This window comes from Macrobrachium rosenbergii, chromosome 38 (assembly GCF_040412425.1).
Source record: "Macrobrachium rosenbergii isolate ZJJX-2024 chromosome 38, ASM4041242v1, whole genome shotgun sequence".
NCBI lineage: Eukaryota > Metazoa > Arthropoda > Malacostraca > Decapoda > Palaemonidae > Macrobrachium > Macrobrachium rosenbergii.
The window spans coordinates 681,818-696,594 of record NC_089778.1 but is presented as its reverse complement, the minus strand read 5'-3'; positions in this window follow the sequence as shown (position 1 = coordinate 696,594).

The following is a 14,777-nucleotide window of genomic DNA, read 5'->3' as shown; positions in this document are numbered from 1 at the left end:
AGAGCAACTGATACCGCAAGCAAAGAGAGTGAAGTGGCTGAGCATATCAAAATGTTTGCCAAAGCTTCACGTATCAGTAAAAATGAGTGTATTTTCCAGTGGTGGCATTATCAACAAGAAAGTGCACTAAAAATCTTTGCTGAAGTAGCAGTTGCTCTGCCTGTTACTCAAGCGGCGTGAGCGCATTTCTCTGGGTTGGCGCTATATTCTTAATGATTTAAGACTAGGTCTAAAAGAGGATATTGTTGACGCTGTAATGCTATTACGGCTGCAACACATAAAACTGTATGAATGCCTAATACTGTATAACTGAACATTTTCCTTTTTGTAACCTTAGCAAAATAAAATTGTATTATATCATTAATGTATTACATAACACCAATCTTCTTGAAGTGGCAGTAGTAGTAGTAGTAGCAGTAGTAGTAGTAGTAGTAGTAGTAGTAGTAAAAGTAGTAAAAGTGCCATGTTATGTCTATATGAACTGCAATTTAAAAAAAAAGTAGGTACGAAACAGTGAAATTGGTGCGATAAAATATCGTGACTAGTACAGTCGGTATGAATTTTTTAGGTACTGTCACGAAATACGGTGCGGTAAAAATGCGTGGTAATGTAATTACGAAAAACAAATCGAACCGTGCCGTACTACATGCCCTGCCAGTGCAGTGGACTTCATGAGCTCTCGGACAAGGCATACCGGTGTCATCTTCTCCAGCAGCAGAATGCTCTCTCCTTATCGTCTCACGAAAGCCAGAAAGCAATCGTGTTCTTGGACACTTTTTCTTAGTCGAGCCAGTACTAATGAAGTCATCGACACTCAGGCCGAGACGCCGAGTCCTCTTCAAATAGTTTTTCACTCTAACAGGACACAGCAGCATCTTGTCTGGTTTATTACCTACAAAGTCCTCTAGGGAGGATCATTGTAACTCGAACCGTGCATCAGGGACCAAAGGATTCTGAGTCTTTGCCAAGAAATCCGAAAATCGGATAACTGATCCCCATCCACTCGAGTGTTTAACATCAATGGAAAACCCGCGCAGTTCGCCAACTCTCTTCGCCAATGCCAGGGCCAGCAAGAAGACGGTCTTGAAGGTCAGATCCCTGGCTGACGACTCTTGTGAAGGCTCATATGGTGCACAGATATGCCAGAGGCATTGCCACAGCATACATGAAGGCTGGCAATGACAGCGATCGATCCACATCGGCAGGAACAGAGTCGGAACGTTCCCAACGTGGAACTATTATATCATCCAGCCTGGTACTGTGGTCGATCCAGAGCAACACTAAATGAATGTCCGGACTGCTTCATGTGAGATATCCCCTGAGATATCCAGCCAACTACTGCTGTGTCAGTGATGCTCACTGTCAACCAGAAAGAAAAAGCAAAGATGTTTAGTAGAGAGAGACTCCTCTCACCTTAAGGGTAACTGCCCTACGCAGCAAGAGGAGGTACCCAAGAAGAGGTCGCTTGACCGCCGCCTCCTCCTGCAGTCTTGCCCGACAGTGGGCAAAAGAGAGAGATCTCTACTGAAGGAGGGAAGGAAGAACCCACGGGGAGAGAAAAGACGGAGGAGAGGCCACCAAAGGTGTAGTGGAAGCTGAACTTGCAGATGAACCAACCTCCCATCCACCCCTTCCGAAGTTCTCTAAGTGCAGGCGGGTTAAAACATCACTCAGAACAAATAGGAAGGATGTAGTCATGCCCTCTTGCACACGGAGGGAGGAGCCCAAGAAGGAAGCGAACTCTTACGTCCCGATCAAAGTAGGGGCGCGAAGATATTACGTCTCAATCTAACATCCCTGATTGTACAGGGGAATGCCTTCAGTATCTAAAGAAAGGGCTACTGAAAGAGAAGCATTACCATTCCTGGGGTCCTTTACATTACAAATTGGTGAAGCTGGACACAGCCGTTAAACTCTTGAACAAGGTGGTTAGGCAGTAACTACCGCCAGGTAGGCGGGAATACCCACCTGCCCGGATGTAAACATTCCAGTTTGCCTTTCGGGGTGGCATGAGGTGGGCATAATATGTAATGTAAAGGACCCAGGTTTGTATAGTTAGGAAAAATACAATTTACTTTCCAAAAAGTGTTATTTTTTCCGACACAGTATACAAACCGTCAGTCCTTTACATTAGGAAGACTCACTGGTTGGAGGGAGGAATCTAAGTGAGCCTCCTGAACTGAGAGTTCCGCACACCTGGGCTATTCCTCCTGGTCGAAAGAGCGAGGAGTACCGTGCCTCCGACATATTGATCGAAGTGTAGGAACTGCAAGATCAAATGTCACATACTAAACCTTTTCGCATGAGTGAGGAAACGTAACTCATACGAAATAGGCTGCAAGAATTTAGAGTCGAAGGCAGTATCGAAAAGCCGAGATAGGGTTTCCCTTATTGCCAGTCTCTCCTTCCTCCCCTTGCTAGAGGAAGGAGCGGAATTGCTCTTATGATTCTAAAAGAAAAATAGAACAAGTGCTCGATGTGTAGTCTTACCGCATCAGCACCAGATCCAGCAAGTATTGGTTCGAGTCCTATTCTCATCCCGAAGGAGAAGTAGAAGGACGTGGAAGGGGGAGGAAGACAGGGCAGTCACTCTCGGTATCCTTCTCATTTCCAGAACCAACACCTTAGGCGAGATGCTACTAGTCCTCTGGAGGAGCCGGGTAAGAAAACACAACTTGTTGAGCAGCCACCACAGGGCCAAGGAAAAAAGGTTCCAATGGCCTGTGGGCTAGACCATAGGAAGACAAGAGTGTGGTCTATGAGACCATGTCTTGTTTCCAGACCGACAGAAACTTCCAGAATGTGAGGGATGGTTGAAGCCATCGTTAATGAGCTCGGTGGAAGGCACCCCGCATCAGTTCGGGCTGCCGAGTAACCTTTGATCGCTTCACTGACCAGGGGAAAATGGGTACTTAGACACTTCTTCCTTGGGAGAGAGAGTACTAGCGAAAATGTCGATGACATCCAGGTTAGGAGTGTATTTTCGATAAGTACCACAGCTCCCTAAAAGGGCAAAGTAAGGAATGATCTGGATCATCGATTCAAAGTCAAGGAGAAGGGGAAAGGACGACTAACCCAGAAAATAGATGCCAAGGATTCGGAGTCCACTTACGACATTTGAGGAGGAGTTGAGGTATTGATCCCCTTCACCTGTTCTCCCATCTTCTACACCAAGGCGGAGCAAGATGAAAGATGGTCCTATGAGGGCACATCTCTATCCGACAACTCTCGTTGCGCAGCATGGGACAGGAACCCTAAACGAGTTTTTGCCACCCAGGGAGCAGATCCCTGGGACAGCAAGACCAAGAAGATTCTCATCCGTTGCTAAATCTTCACTGAGGAGAAGCTTCATCCTGAAGCTAAATCTTGACTGAGGAGAAGCTTCTCATCCGTAGCTAATTCTTGACTGAGGAGAAGAAGCTTCTCATCCGTAGATAAATCTTGACTGAGGAGAAGGCTACTTCAGATAGAAGACCAGGTTGCATGGGCCTACGTTCTTCACAAATGAAAGGGAAAGAAGCAACCCTCAGCAGAGAAGAAGAGGAAGTCCAGACTTGAAGAGCGACTCTGACCAGAGAAGGAGTTCCGCAACGACACCCACCAGCAAAGTTGGCTCCAGTCCCCGGGAGTGTTGCAGAGGACTTCAAGAGATATCCAGCAATAGCCACTCCCACTCGACGAGAAAGCCTATGCTTGCAAGGGAAGCTGGAAGGTCACTCAGTCCCAAACACACAGGGATGTACTGCCTCAAGAACCGTTTCTTGTGTAGCTGCTACAAGAGGTTGGGCCAAGCAGAACTCTTCTCGATGCCTCGGCTATCAGGTTGGCAAGAGGCCAAGTCTTCCGGCATTTGTCTGTAACTCGGGGTGAGCAACGCTTGAGAACCCCTAACGAAACAGACAAATACAGAGGGGAAAAATGTAGATATCAAGTTTCCCAGAAAGACAGCATGGGTCTGGTATGAAGGAGTGAGAAAAAAACAGACTTGTGCAAGGAGGCAACAGAAAGACGGTAGGGATTTCTCAGTCGAGCAATCCCTTTGTGAATCTTCGAGTGAGCAGCACATTCCGTCCCGACCACTCAAACCCGTGGCCAAGCTCGCCTGCCAATACATCCCCACCAGGGGTGCATCTGGCTAATTGAGATGTCAAGTTCGCTATAGAACACTCGAGTCCCTGCAAATGTCGCCAGATGAAACAGGAGGAAAAAAATGATTGCCTCTTGTTTATCGACAAATGCCACTACTGTACTGTGGTTTTGTTGTTCCACGAACCAGTGAGTGTCGCAAAACTCATCCTGAATTCTCTCAAGGCCAGAAGGCTGCCTTGAGTCCAGGATGGTGGTGAGAAGGTACTAATCATCTCGGTCACACACCTTCAAGACAAAGTCTTACAGGTCTGTGCCTACTCCTCAATTGGTGAATGCATAAGTAGACACAAGATGTGAGGGGAATATGCAAGCATATTTGAAGGTTCCTTCAATCAAGCATTAGCCTAACTCTTTCCTCATACTTTGAAGAGGAAAGAAGGACGGAGGAATGGAAGCAAACTTCCATTCTCCACCATGGGAGACAATTAGCTCTAGCCAGGCTGGCATTTCCCGAATCGGGAGCACGGGAGAGGAAGCGGGATGGAAGAATTGCGAAAGACCTAAGGGAAATAGATACTTCTCCTGAAGGAATCCGTTCCAGGTGTCGGCAATGTCGCTGCCAGCTCCAGAGACTCAATAAGTATCATTTCATCCAGGCATCTGCAGTAGGAGAACTTCTTCCCAGTCGATACTTCTTTCTCTCTTCCCTTCTTCCCTCCTCCCTTATGGGAAAGAGGGTGGAAAGAGACACAGTTATGTGCACATTTCCTAGAAGGGAAGATGAGGGCTATGTTTTGCAATCTTCTTCCAAGCCTGGGACTTCTTAGGAGTTGAGGGGGCTGCTGGTTTGAACTCAAGGTCGAGCTGAGATGACTAAGACCCAAAGGTCTTGGCCATTGTCCAAAGGACAAGGCAGTGCCCTGGTATAAACCTTGATTACTGCAGTATCTGGCAAATCTCTGAAAAGAAAGGCAGAACCAAGTAAAGGTTCATTCTAAGGGTCGAGCCAACTTGGGACTTACGAAACTGAGATCTGAATTGGGACAAAGTCCTTCTTCTTAGCACCAGAATTGCCCACAGAACTGCAGTCGGCAAGACCCTCCCAGGCAAGAAGAATTTGTGTTCTGTCAAGGCAGGAGAAGCTTGTCTCAACCTGAATGAACTCATTCTCCGAAGAAAAAAGTTCATCTGGTCGAAACGCTCTCTCAAGCAAGGACCACGGCGCCCCCGACACTCTCAGCTCTCGGGAACTGCAAAGGTTGCCAGTGATGAAGTTTATTCATTGGGGAGTCATACCCTGTCCCTGGGATCCTTGGAGAGAACCGAAAGTTCCTGAAAAACAAGAGTCAGAACAACCTGAAGAGCAAGACCCTTGCTGCTTCAAGGCAGAAACTCCTGTACTCTCCCTTTAGCTCTTTGTTGGGCAGGGGAGAGTTATGGTCTAGGACTCATAGCCTGCGACTCTCCGGCCGGCTAACAAGAAGAGGAATTTATTTCTGGTGATAAAAATTTATTTCTCAAGTATAATGTGGTTAACTATTCAAACAATAAGTGAGGTCCCGGGCTGCTACAGTAACCAAGATTATTCTTAGCCACGGAGCTCTAAAATGGGCCATTGGAGAGCTGTTAATCAGCTCAGTGGTCTGGTAAAACTAAGGTAACTACCAACTTTTTAACCTGTAGACTTCCTTTGGTGGAGCCTGATAGATCCCATGAAAACCTTGCTACCTGGTTGTACTAAGAGAGAATCAGACCCAGGGGTGGCATGCCAGGTGGGCAGCCAAACTCTGAAGAGCTCTTTCTGTCCACCTTATAGCCTCTTGGAACAACTGGAGAGGAAAAGAGAACAGGTGAGGAGAAAGAGTATCCCACCTGTCCTGCCAGTAAGACCAACAGGAGGGCAGGACCATGAGCGATAATCAACTGAAGGAGATTACCACATGGGAAGAAGAGATGTTTGTGCTTTGGCAAAGCACTTTCATGGGAAGAGCAAAAAGTTCACTCAAACAGAGCTGAGAACCCAATTCGAAAAAAACTGAGTGGGACTGTTAGCCAAGCCATTCACTGAAGCTAAATGATCAATAAATGATCCAGATTAGGAGGTATGACTGGGAGGCAATAAATAAGAGCCGAGCCGAGCTGAGCCAGTCTCGTAATGCGCAACCAGGGGCTAGCCAAAAAAATTAAGCTGATCATTAACACAATTGGAACTGGACAGGGTGGAACTCTTCTGCCGTGAACCACTGCTAGTTTCCCGAACTCTAAACTCCTTCAATAGGCCCTTTAAAAGGTTCAAAGGGGAATTCTGTGTCTGCTATCCTGCATGCTCAAACCCTAAGTTCAACACACAAGGATGAAACCCAGCCTTTGAGCAACTGAAGCAGACTGGCGGGCAGTATGAGACACCTGGCGTGTCTCGGCACCCAGACACCTGGGTGTCTCAACACTTTCACCAGTCAGGAGACCGCTGTGATTCATAGAATTCGAGCTACTTTCATGAAACTCCCAAAATCGGGGAGTGGCTGCTTTCAGTTTCCTAAGAGATCAAAAGAGCCAGGCACAGAACCAGTCTTAAACGCAGACTTCCAAGACTGGCATGGAGCGAGAGGCTGTGCTCTCTCAGCCCCGAACGCAAGACTCCACAGGAGAATGCAACCAGTTGTCAGACCAAGGGCTGGAAGAGCAAACAAGAAACTTGTCTCCCATGAAGAGAGTCAGTCCCTTAAAAGATCCTGCAGGACTCCAAGGAATCTCTTCCCTGCTTCTTCTGGTGTTTGAACCGATAGGATCCAAACACCAGGCTGGAACCCCACCTTGCACTGGCAAGCACTTGGGGAGCGCTTGTGGTGCTGGCAGGGAAGAACTGAGACACCTGGGTGCCTCAGCCTTTTCTCACACAGCTTCAGAACTGGGCAGAGAGGAAAACTCTCCAGACCAGATCGGGATACTAGATATTCCAGAGAATCTCGAGCACACAGAGCGGCTCAGTCAGCACCCCAAAGAGCCTCTCAAGGCAGACCCTCTTGGACTGGGAACGGATCGAAACCAAGGTCGGAAAAACACATAACCCAGGGCTATGTGGGAACAGTTTCAACCCAAAGGTTGGGAAGAGCCAAAAAGACCCACTGCCTCCTCGGAAGGAGGCAGTCCCTAAACATCCAAGGGCATCAAGGGGAAAGAAGCAGCCTTCCTCTCCTCGGCCGACGGAGGTCTCTGTCCGATTCCTGGGACCCCATCAACCTCGGAAGAGGAGGGAAGAGGCAGCAGAAGACAAAATCAAAGATTAGATGAAGAAGATCGATGAAGGACTTGCATCAGAGTCCGAAGGACTTCCTTCACCTCCATTCCGACACCTTCTACAGAATGGTGGACAACATTGAAACATTGGGAACTTGAGGGCAGTCCCAACTGGAACCACTCTACTGAAGTGCCCAGGACACAGCCACCAGGAGAAGTCAAGCATGATTAGGAGGACAGCTGATGCAGGAGCTGACAGTCAGGTTGCAGTTCAGAAGGTAGGAGCTTCCCATCAGCCAGGAACATCACTCCACAGGACGACTTCCTTCACTTCAGCTCGAACCATCTGGAGGATAGCGGACATCAAAGACCTCCGGGAAGAAAACTGACAAGAAGACAAGGAAGCGGCCCCGGCCTGCTGACCAAAGTTCCATTGGAAGCAGCAGGCATAATCAGGACAGCCAATGCAAGGCCCAGCGTTTGAACACAGGAGCCACTGCAACGGCCAGGAATGTACTTCCAAAGGAAATTCATTCATCTTCACATCAACATCTTCTACAGGATGGAGGACATCATCCCTCCAGGGCACCTGGCAGCCAACATAAATAAATCAGCCCCAACAACCACCAGGAGAAGCAGCAGGCATCGATTAGGACAGCTGATGCAGGAACTAAGAAGCAGTTTGGAAGGCAGGAGCTACTGCAACAGCCAGGAACGTCATCAGACGAAAGTCACCAGCAGAAGAGGAACAATCAGGATGGCTGTGGAGGAGACTATCAAGACCTGAGAGACTCTTGTCCATCTTAACAGGAGCATAACAAAGGAACAGCAGGAGCAGATGGACTGCAGATATGCCAGGTGGCAGTGACAGCATACATGAAGGCCAGCAATGACACAATCGAGTCCACATCAGCAGGAACAGAGTTGGAACGATCCTGAGGTGGAACTATGTCATCCAGGCAGGTATTGTGGTCAATCCCAAAGCAACACTAAATGAACGTTAAAACTCCTTCATGCGAGATATCCCCTGGAATGGCTGCTGCTTTGTCTGCGATGCTCACTGTCAACCTGAAAGAAAAAACCAAAATGATTAGAGAGTTCCTCTCAGAACAAGGAACTGCCCTCCGGTCGCAAGAGGAGGTACCCAAGAAGAACCTGACCACCCGCCCCTGTCCCCTGAAACACGGTCTTTGCCCGACAACATCAAAGAGGGCTAAGGACTGAGATCTTTACTGAAGGGGAGATAAGGAACTTCCTAAGGGGATTTCCGAGAAAAGGACCATTTGGTTCCACCCAGGGCACCGTGATTCGTGGCATTATTGCCTTGTCTGCAACCTCCCACCTCCCTGCAACTCTCTAAGGACAGGCAGCTCAGCACAAGTAAGAAGGATGAAGTCATGATGTTGTACACGGGAGGGGACCAGCCCAGCAGCTATTGGTGTCCATTCTTATCCCTGATCAATGTAGGGAGTGACAGATATTAGGTCCCAATCTAAGCGGCTGATTGTACAGGGGAACACCTTCAGTATCTAAACCAAAGCCATTGCGGAAGAGAAGCATTACCTGTCCTCTTGAAGGAGCCTGAGATACACCCTTGTTGCCTGAACCCAAGGCACAGAGCCAAGGAAAGACTTTCCAAGGTTATCACAAATCGTGGGTTTGTATTAATAAAGATCAAACACACATAATATAGACAAAAAAACATTAAGATCCCACCGGGATAACAAGGCTCAACAACAGTCAGGCGGAGCTCCAAACCAGGTCTAGTCACGTCATGGCCGATAACAAACTGAAATGTTTACGCTTCAGACAGGCTGGAAGTATTCCTTAGAACTACATGGGAGAGACTGGGGACTTGCCTAACCTAACCACCTTGCTCCTGAGTTTAATGGCCATTTCGGCCCACAGCTCCCAATACAGTAACAAATGATGGGAAGGACCAAGGTTTGTGGATCGTTTGGAACAAATGCATCCTTCAAGTCCACCGTGTCATGAAGCCGTTCTCCCCTGATGGAAGAAGGAGAAACGCGTTGTTTCCATCATGAACTGGATTCTGGCAAACAAATCAGTTCAGGGGAGAGAGGTCTATGACTGGTCTCCATCCCCGTGGCTTTCTCTACGAGGAAGACGGCTGTAAAAACCTGGGGACCGGTCCGACACGACTTCCGACTTCCACAGCACCCTTGCTCAGCATGGCTTGCACTTCTTGCTCTGGTGCGGAGTCCTTCGGTGTTCCTTGGACGTAGGTGCGGAGAAGGGCTGGAGTGTAGGTGATGGGAGGCTGAGACTTGAAGGGTACTAGATATTCCCCCTGAAGGACATCCACCATCCAGGTCTTGGCTCCGTATTGCTGCCATGTTGCCTAATGGCACGAAGAGCAACCCCCACCTTTGGCAGCCATGGGGAAGGGAAAACAGTCCCTTTCCCCCCTTCTTCTTCCCCTTCACTTTATCCAGATTGGAAAGCGGGCTGAAAGGTGCAGGAAGACCCACCCTTTCCACAGGAAGAAGGCTGGTTGTTTCCTTGGGATCCCTTTGAAGACTGGGACTTAATAGGGGCCAAGGAAGAGCTAGCCTGACCCGGAGGCTGGGCTGGAATGCAAGCCCAGAGGCCTTGGCCACTGCCTGGTGAACAAGATGGTTGCTGTCATCCGCCCAACGCTTGTCCACCAACTCTCTAGGGAAGAGAGGTACCCCCAGCAACGGTCCATTCTGCAGGGTCATTGCCAAACTAGGGCCCCATCTGGACCTGGAGGAGCGAAAAAACGGCAACTTCTCCGGGAGGCAACAGGACCAGGTTAGCCCCACAGGTTTGCTGTCTGGTGGGTGAGTTAGGAGATGTTCTACCTCCAGACTGGCATAGTCTCCCGAAAGCAGAGTCTTCCCCAGGTACGATAGTGCCCGAGGAAGCAGCCACTTTGGACACTGTGAAGGACCACAGATCCAGCCAGGAGACTGCCTGAAAAGCTGCCATGGAGGTGGCTTCCAGGGTTGCGGCCTCTTGCTGAGAGAGGGTGATACCCTCTGCAGTAAGCTGCTGCAATGAGAGACCTGGATCCACAAAACCAGGTCCAGGTCAACCTGCTTAGGCTGCAGTGACCTCTCTGAAGGTGTGAGAAAAGCTTCTAATGAGGCAGAGGAGGGGGAAGTAGCTTGTCCAGAGCGGTTCGATCTGAGAAAAACTGTCTTGCCCAGCCACAAGACCATTCACTTGATCAAGGACCCCCCTCGGCAAGCAAGGACCACAGCAGCCCCACTGAAGCCTTGGTTCCTTCTTGGGTCCCCAAAAGGATTCGAGGTGCGAAGGACGATCCACAAAAGATGCCATCCTCCCCGATGCTGACTGTGCTCAAAGAATTACCTCAAAACGTCCTATGTATCTTGGGGTGTCCGGCGTCCTGGGGTAGAGGACCCTCAAGTCCTTCAGGGTGTGGTTCTCCCGATCTACTCTCCCTGCAGGAGGGAGAACCTGGCAGACCCCGTGATCCTTCCTGCACCATGTCCAGTAAGACCTGGCAAACCGAGGACAAAGCCAGGCACGTGCACCCCTGAGCCTTTGAGGTAGACAACTCTCTGGGTTCTTCCTGTCCGACTTGTGCCCCTGGAAGGAGCCCAGGAGATAGAGGGGACAGGCAAGGAGGATCTAAGCACTCCCACTGGTCTTGCTGGCAGAACCAAGGGGCAATGGGGGGGCTGGCACCAAACCACAGTGGTGATGGCAAGCCTGGGTCGAAGAACATTTGCCTGGGCCATTGTCCAAAGGAGAAAAGCAGAGCGGCTCACGTGAGTCCAGGTATCCGCAAATTCGCCTCCCCCGAGCCAGGCTGGCCGCACAGACGTGGCTGGGGACTGGAGGAGTCGAGTGCACAGCTGGCTGGTGCGAACTTGCGCTGTCCTCTTGACGCACCCCAGTCTTCTTCGAGGCCAAAACCTCTTGAGAAGACTGAGCAGGGGACCTCTTCTCTGCTTCTCCAGGTGTCCAGACATGAGGGACAGGTGCACCTTCACAGGAACCTGGCTTGGTACTAGAAGAAGTACCAGCAGGAAGAGTCGAGCACCTGCATGCCTGGACTCTTTCTCCCCCCACGCCCTGCAGTCTGTGTGAGAGAGAGGTTTCTCCCGTGGGGAGACCAGGGGTAATCGGGTCCCTTAGGAACCCAGGTTAAGAGACCCGGGTGAATCGCAAACTGCAAAGTGTCCGACACAGACCCACTGGCCTTAGAAGCAGGCTTCTTGGCATGCAGCAGGGGTTGCAAACTGTGGTCTGCATGCCCTTGGCTCCGAATACAACTGACCCAGGGGAAAGCACAACGGTTCCCTGGTCCGTGGAATCAGGAAGAGCCAATGAGAGATCCCACTGCCTTCCCTGTGGAAGGAGCCAGTCCCTAGAAGTCTTGGTGCGAGACTTCTTGGGGAAGAGAGGGAGAGGTAGGCTTCTTCTTCTTCCCTGGCTGGCAGCCTTGGAAGGAGATGAGGTAGGAGAGGCAACAAGATTACCAAGATGAGAGATGGGGAAGAAGACACCTTCCTCGATCTCTTCTTCGACTTTTCTTTGCCATCTCCTCAGAATCAAAGTCAAGTCCCATCCATGAAGGAGCAGCAGAAGGCAAGGAGCAACCAAGAGGCCCAGAAACAGGCGCCAGGGGCCAGCAGAAGCCTTGCAAGCCAGGTAGCAGAGATGGTGCTCAGGCCAGCAGCTACCGGGCAGATGCAGCAGCAAGCGAGCCAGGAAAGCCAGGAGCCGAGCCAGGTTCGGAGGCACAGGTGGTCCATGGGGAACCAGGCCAGGCCGAGTGTCGGGGAAGCGAGGAGCCGAAACCGTGGTCATGAATGGCCGGGTTGGCAACAGGAGCAAGGAATCAGTCATGTAGGGCACCAATGAAGTCACCATGTGTGAGGACAAGAAGGGACAACGGGCCAGAAACCCAGGAGGCAGTGGCACAGAGTGGAATGTGGCAGGCGCCACCAACACCTGGGTGTTGAGGTGAGTGCCACTATCTACAGGCAGCTTGCCAAAATAAACATGGTGACCCATGAGTGGTGGAAGCGGTGGCTGCATGGGTCATCACTGGGAGCGCCAGACAAGAGCCAGACACCAACCCTCCAGTGAAATGAATGAGGAAGGGGGGGGGACCCTCAGCCTGAGGACAGAGGCAGGTCGAGAAGAGGAAGCCTTGCTGGGAGGGAGAAACAACCCAGACAGATCAGCCACCACAGAGAGTCGATGTCCGTGTTAGTCCTCGGATGATTCCCTTAGCGGGTTTCCACACACGATTAAGCGAATCCTCCTCTCAAACTTCCTCCATTGCTGAGACCAGGAACAAGCACTGAAGCTTGCCGGGAGGAGAAACATGTCCCGACAAGTGGGGCAGACTGTGGAGACGTGTCAAGGCTGATCTAAAGGTATGACATTTCTGCCTCCCACCCCAGGACACACACAGCTGGGGAAGGAGGGTTTCCAGGAGATCGACTGAAAGTACATTCATACTAGAAAAACAAAAGGAAATTTTTACATCGAAAAAGTTCAACAGTCGGGCAGAGAGCGGTTTCAACCCCACAGTCAGGAAGAGCCAAATTGAGACCCAAATCCCTCCAGGCAGGCAGTCCCTGCCTCCCATCAGTGGAAAGAAGCAGTTTCTTGCAGGCTAGAACTGAACAGAACTGCCTTACATGACCCCCTTGGACATCAGGAGAGGAACCAAAATTCAGCAGAAGTTTTTGCTCACACATTTACCTTAGAAAGGGCATCAAACTTAAAGTGATGTTTCCTTCACTTAAGTAAATTCTGTAGTACTGTGAGAAAAATCATCCAGGGCAGCTAGGCAGTGAAATGAGAAGCAAGACTCTTGTCACCATCTGAGGAGGTAGCAAGTCAAACAAGGAGAATGATGCCAGAGAGAATGAAGGCGTCCTATTTCGGCCTGGCCCCAGCCTCAAGGACTCTGGCTACCTGGACTGGCTTATAGCACTTCATAAGGGCAATGCCAGAATACAATGGGTAGCCCAGAAAATAAGAGTTTGTTTATGTTAGCATTAAAAGATAAGTTTAAATGGAAGCTATCATAACAGCAATTTTATACAGCAATTTCATTTACATTTCTGGATGTTGCCAAGCGACAGGTCCTCATTGGAAGTACTGACCAAGATGAATTCATTGAGTAAGAACACTGAGAGTTTATTTTTAACCTCTCAGGCAACAAGTTGGGTGTGGATTTTGAAAGTCCCAAGGTGATGTTCCCTCTCAAGGTCAAGGGTGAAATTCCTGTCTATGGTCCATCCACATGGTTTGTAACAGAGTTTCTAATTGTCTGAGCATATTTGTTGTCAGAACCACACCAGGTGCACTGACTGGTTGTTCAAATTGAAAGGCATGAAGGAATGTCAGGACTCCATCACACATTCTTGTAAAAGGGTGCCAGCTAGCTAAAATGTGTCTTGCAATGAGGCAAGGTGGAGTACATTTGAAAATGAAGTTTTCATAATAAAACTAATATTGTAATACTTACCTGAACACCTGAATTAGCCCTGGTTACCTACCAGCCCAAACTATATCCCCAACTCATTACCCACTAAGTGGGTAATTAACTGTCAGCGTTACCAACGCTTACAGGAAAATCTTGTCAAATGAGTTACCTAAGCGTGCCGTTGGCAACGCTGCTGCAAGTCCCGGCTGTGTATGGCCGAGAACCCCAATTGCGTTATTCATTAATCAGATTGAAGTGGGGAGGAGGGTGGGAATCATTCAGGTGTTCAGGTAAGTATTACAATATTAGTTTTATTATGAAAACTTCATATTGCAATACACTCCTGAACACCTGAATTAGCCCGATTAACAAAATTTAGTGGAGGTGGGTTCAATTAAATTCAGACCGACCTACCAACAAGTAAAGCAGGTAACTCATTATCGTCTACTCTGCATAAAAAAACAAACCTCACCTGGTAGTCTACTTAACAGGTGGGGATGCCTGAAAGGAGAGAGTACCCTTAACGTCAGTCTCAAGTCATGGTACTGTCTGGGTCGAGCTACTTCCCATGTGGTATTCAAGGAAAACCTCCAACGGAAGAAGGGAAACTAACTCCCATGTGGCTAATCAAAGCCTCGCATGATTAGCGGAGCCTGGCGAACCTCCCATGTGGCTATTGGTAGCCTCTCATGTATGGAGGGGAACGACGAGTCTCCCATGTGGCTATTGTAAGCCTCTCATGTATGGAGGATAAGTTGAATGTGCAGTCGGAGCTTCGAATCATTGCCGTCCGTTGCCATCAATGCTGTGCCGAGAGGTTGAATAAATCTAGCTGAAAAACCACCTGGATATACCTGCCCATCATTTAATTGTAAAACATCTTGTGTTAATACAAAAGAATTCCGATTCACTGACAAAAATCTACTTCCTATCTTATGCTGTCTAACCTGCCCCTACTCTCCCACCCCACCCTTAATCTACCCTTTAC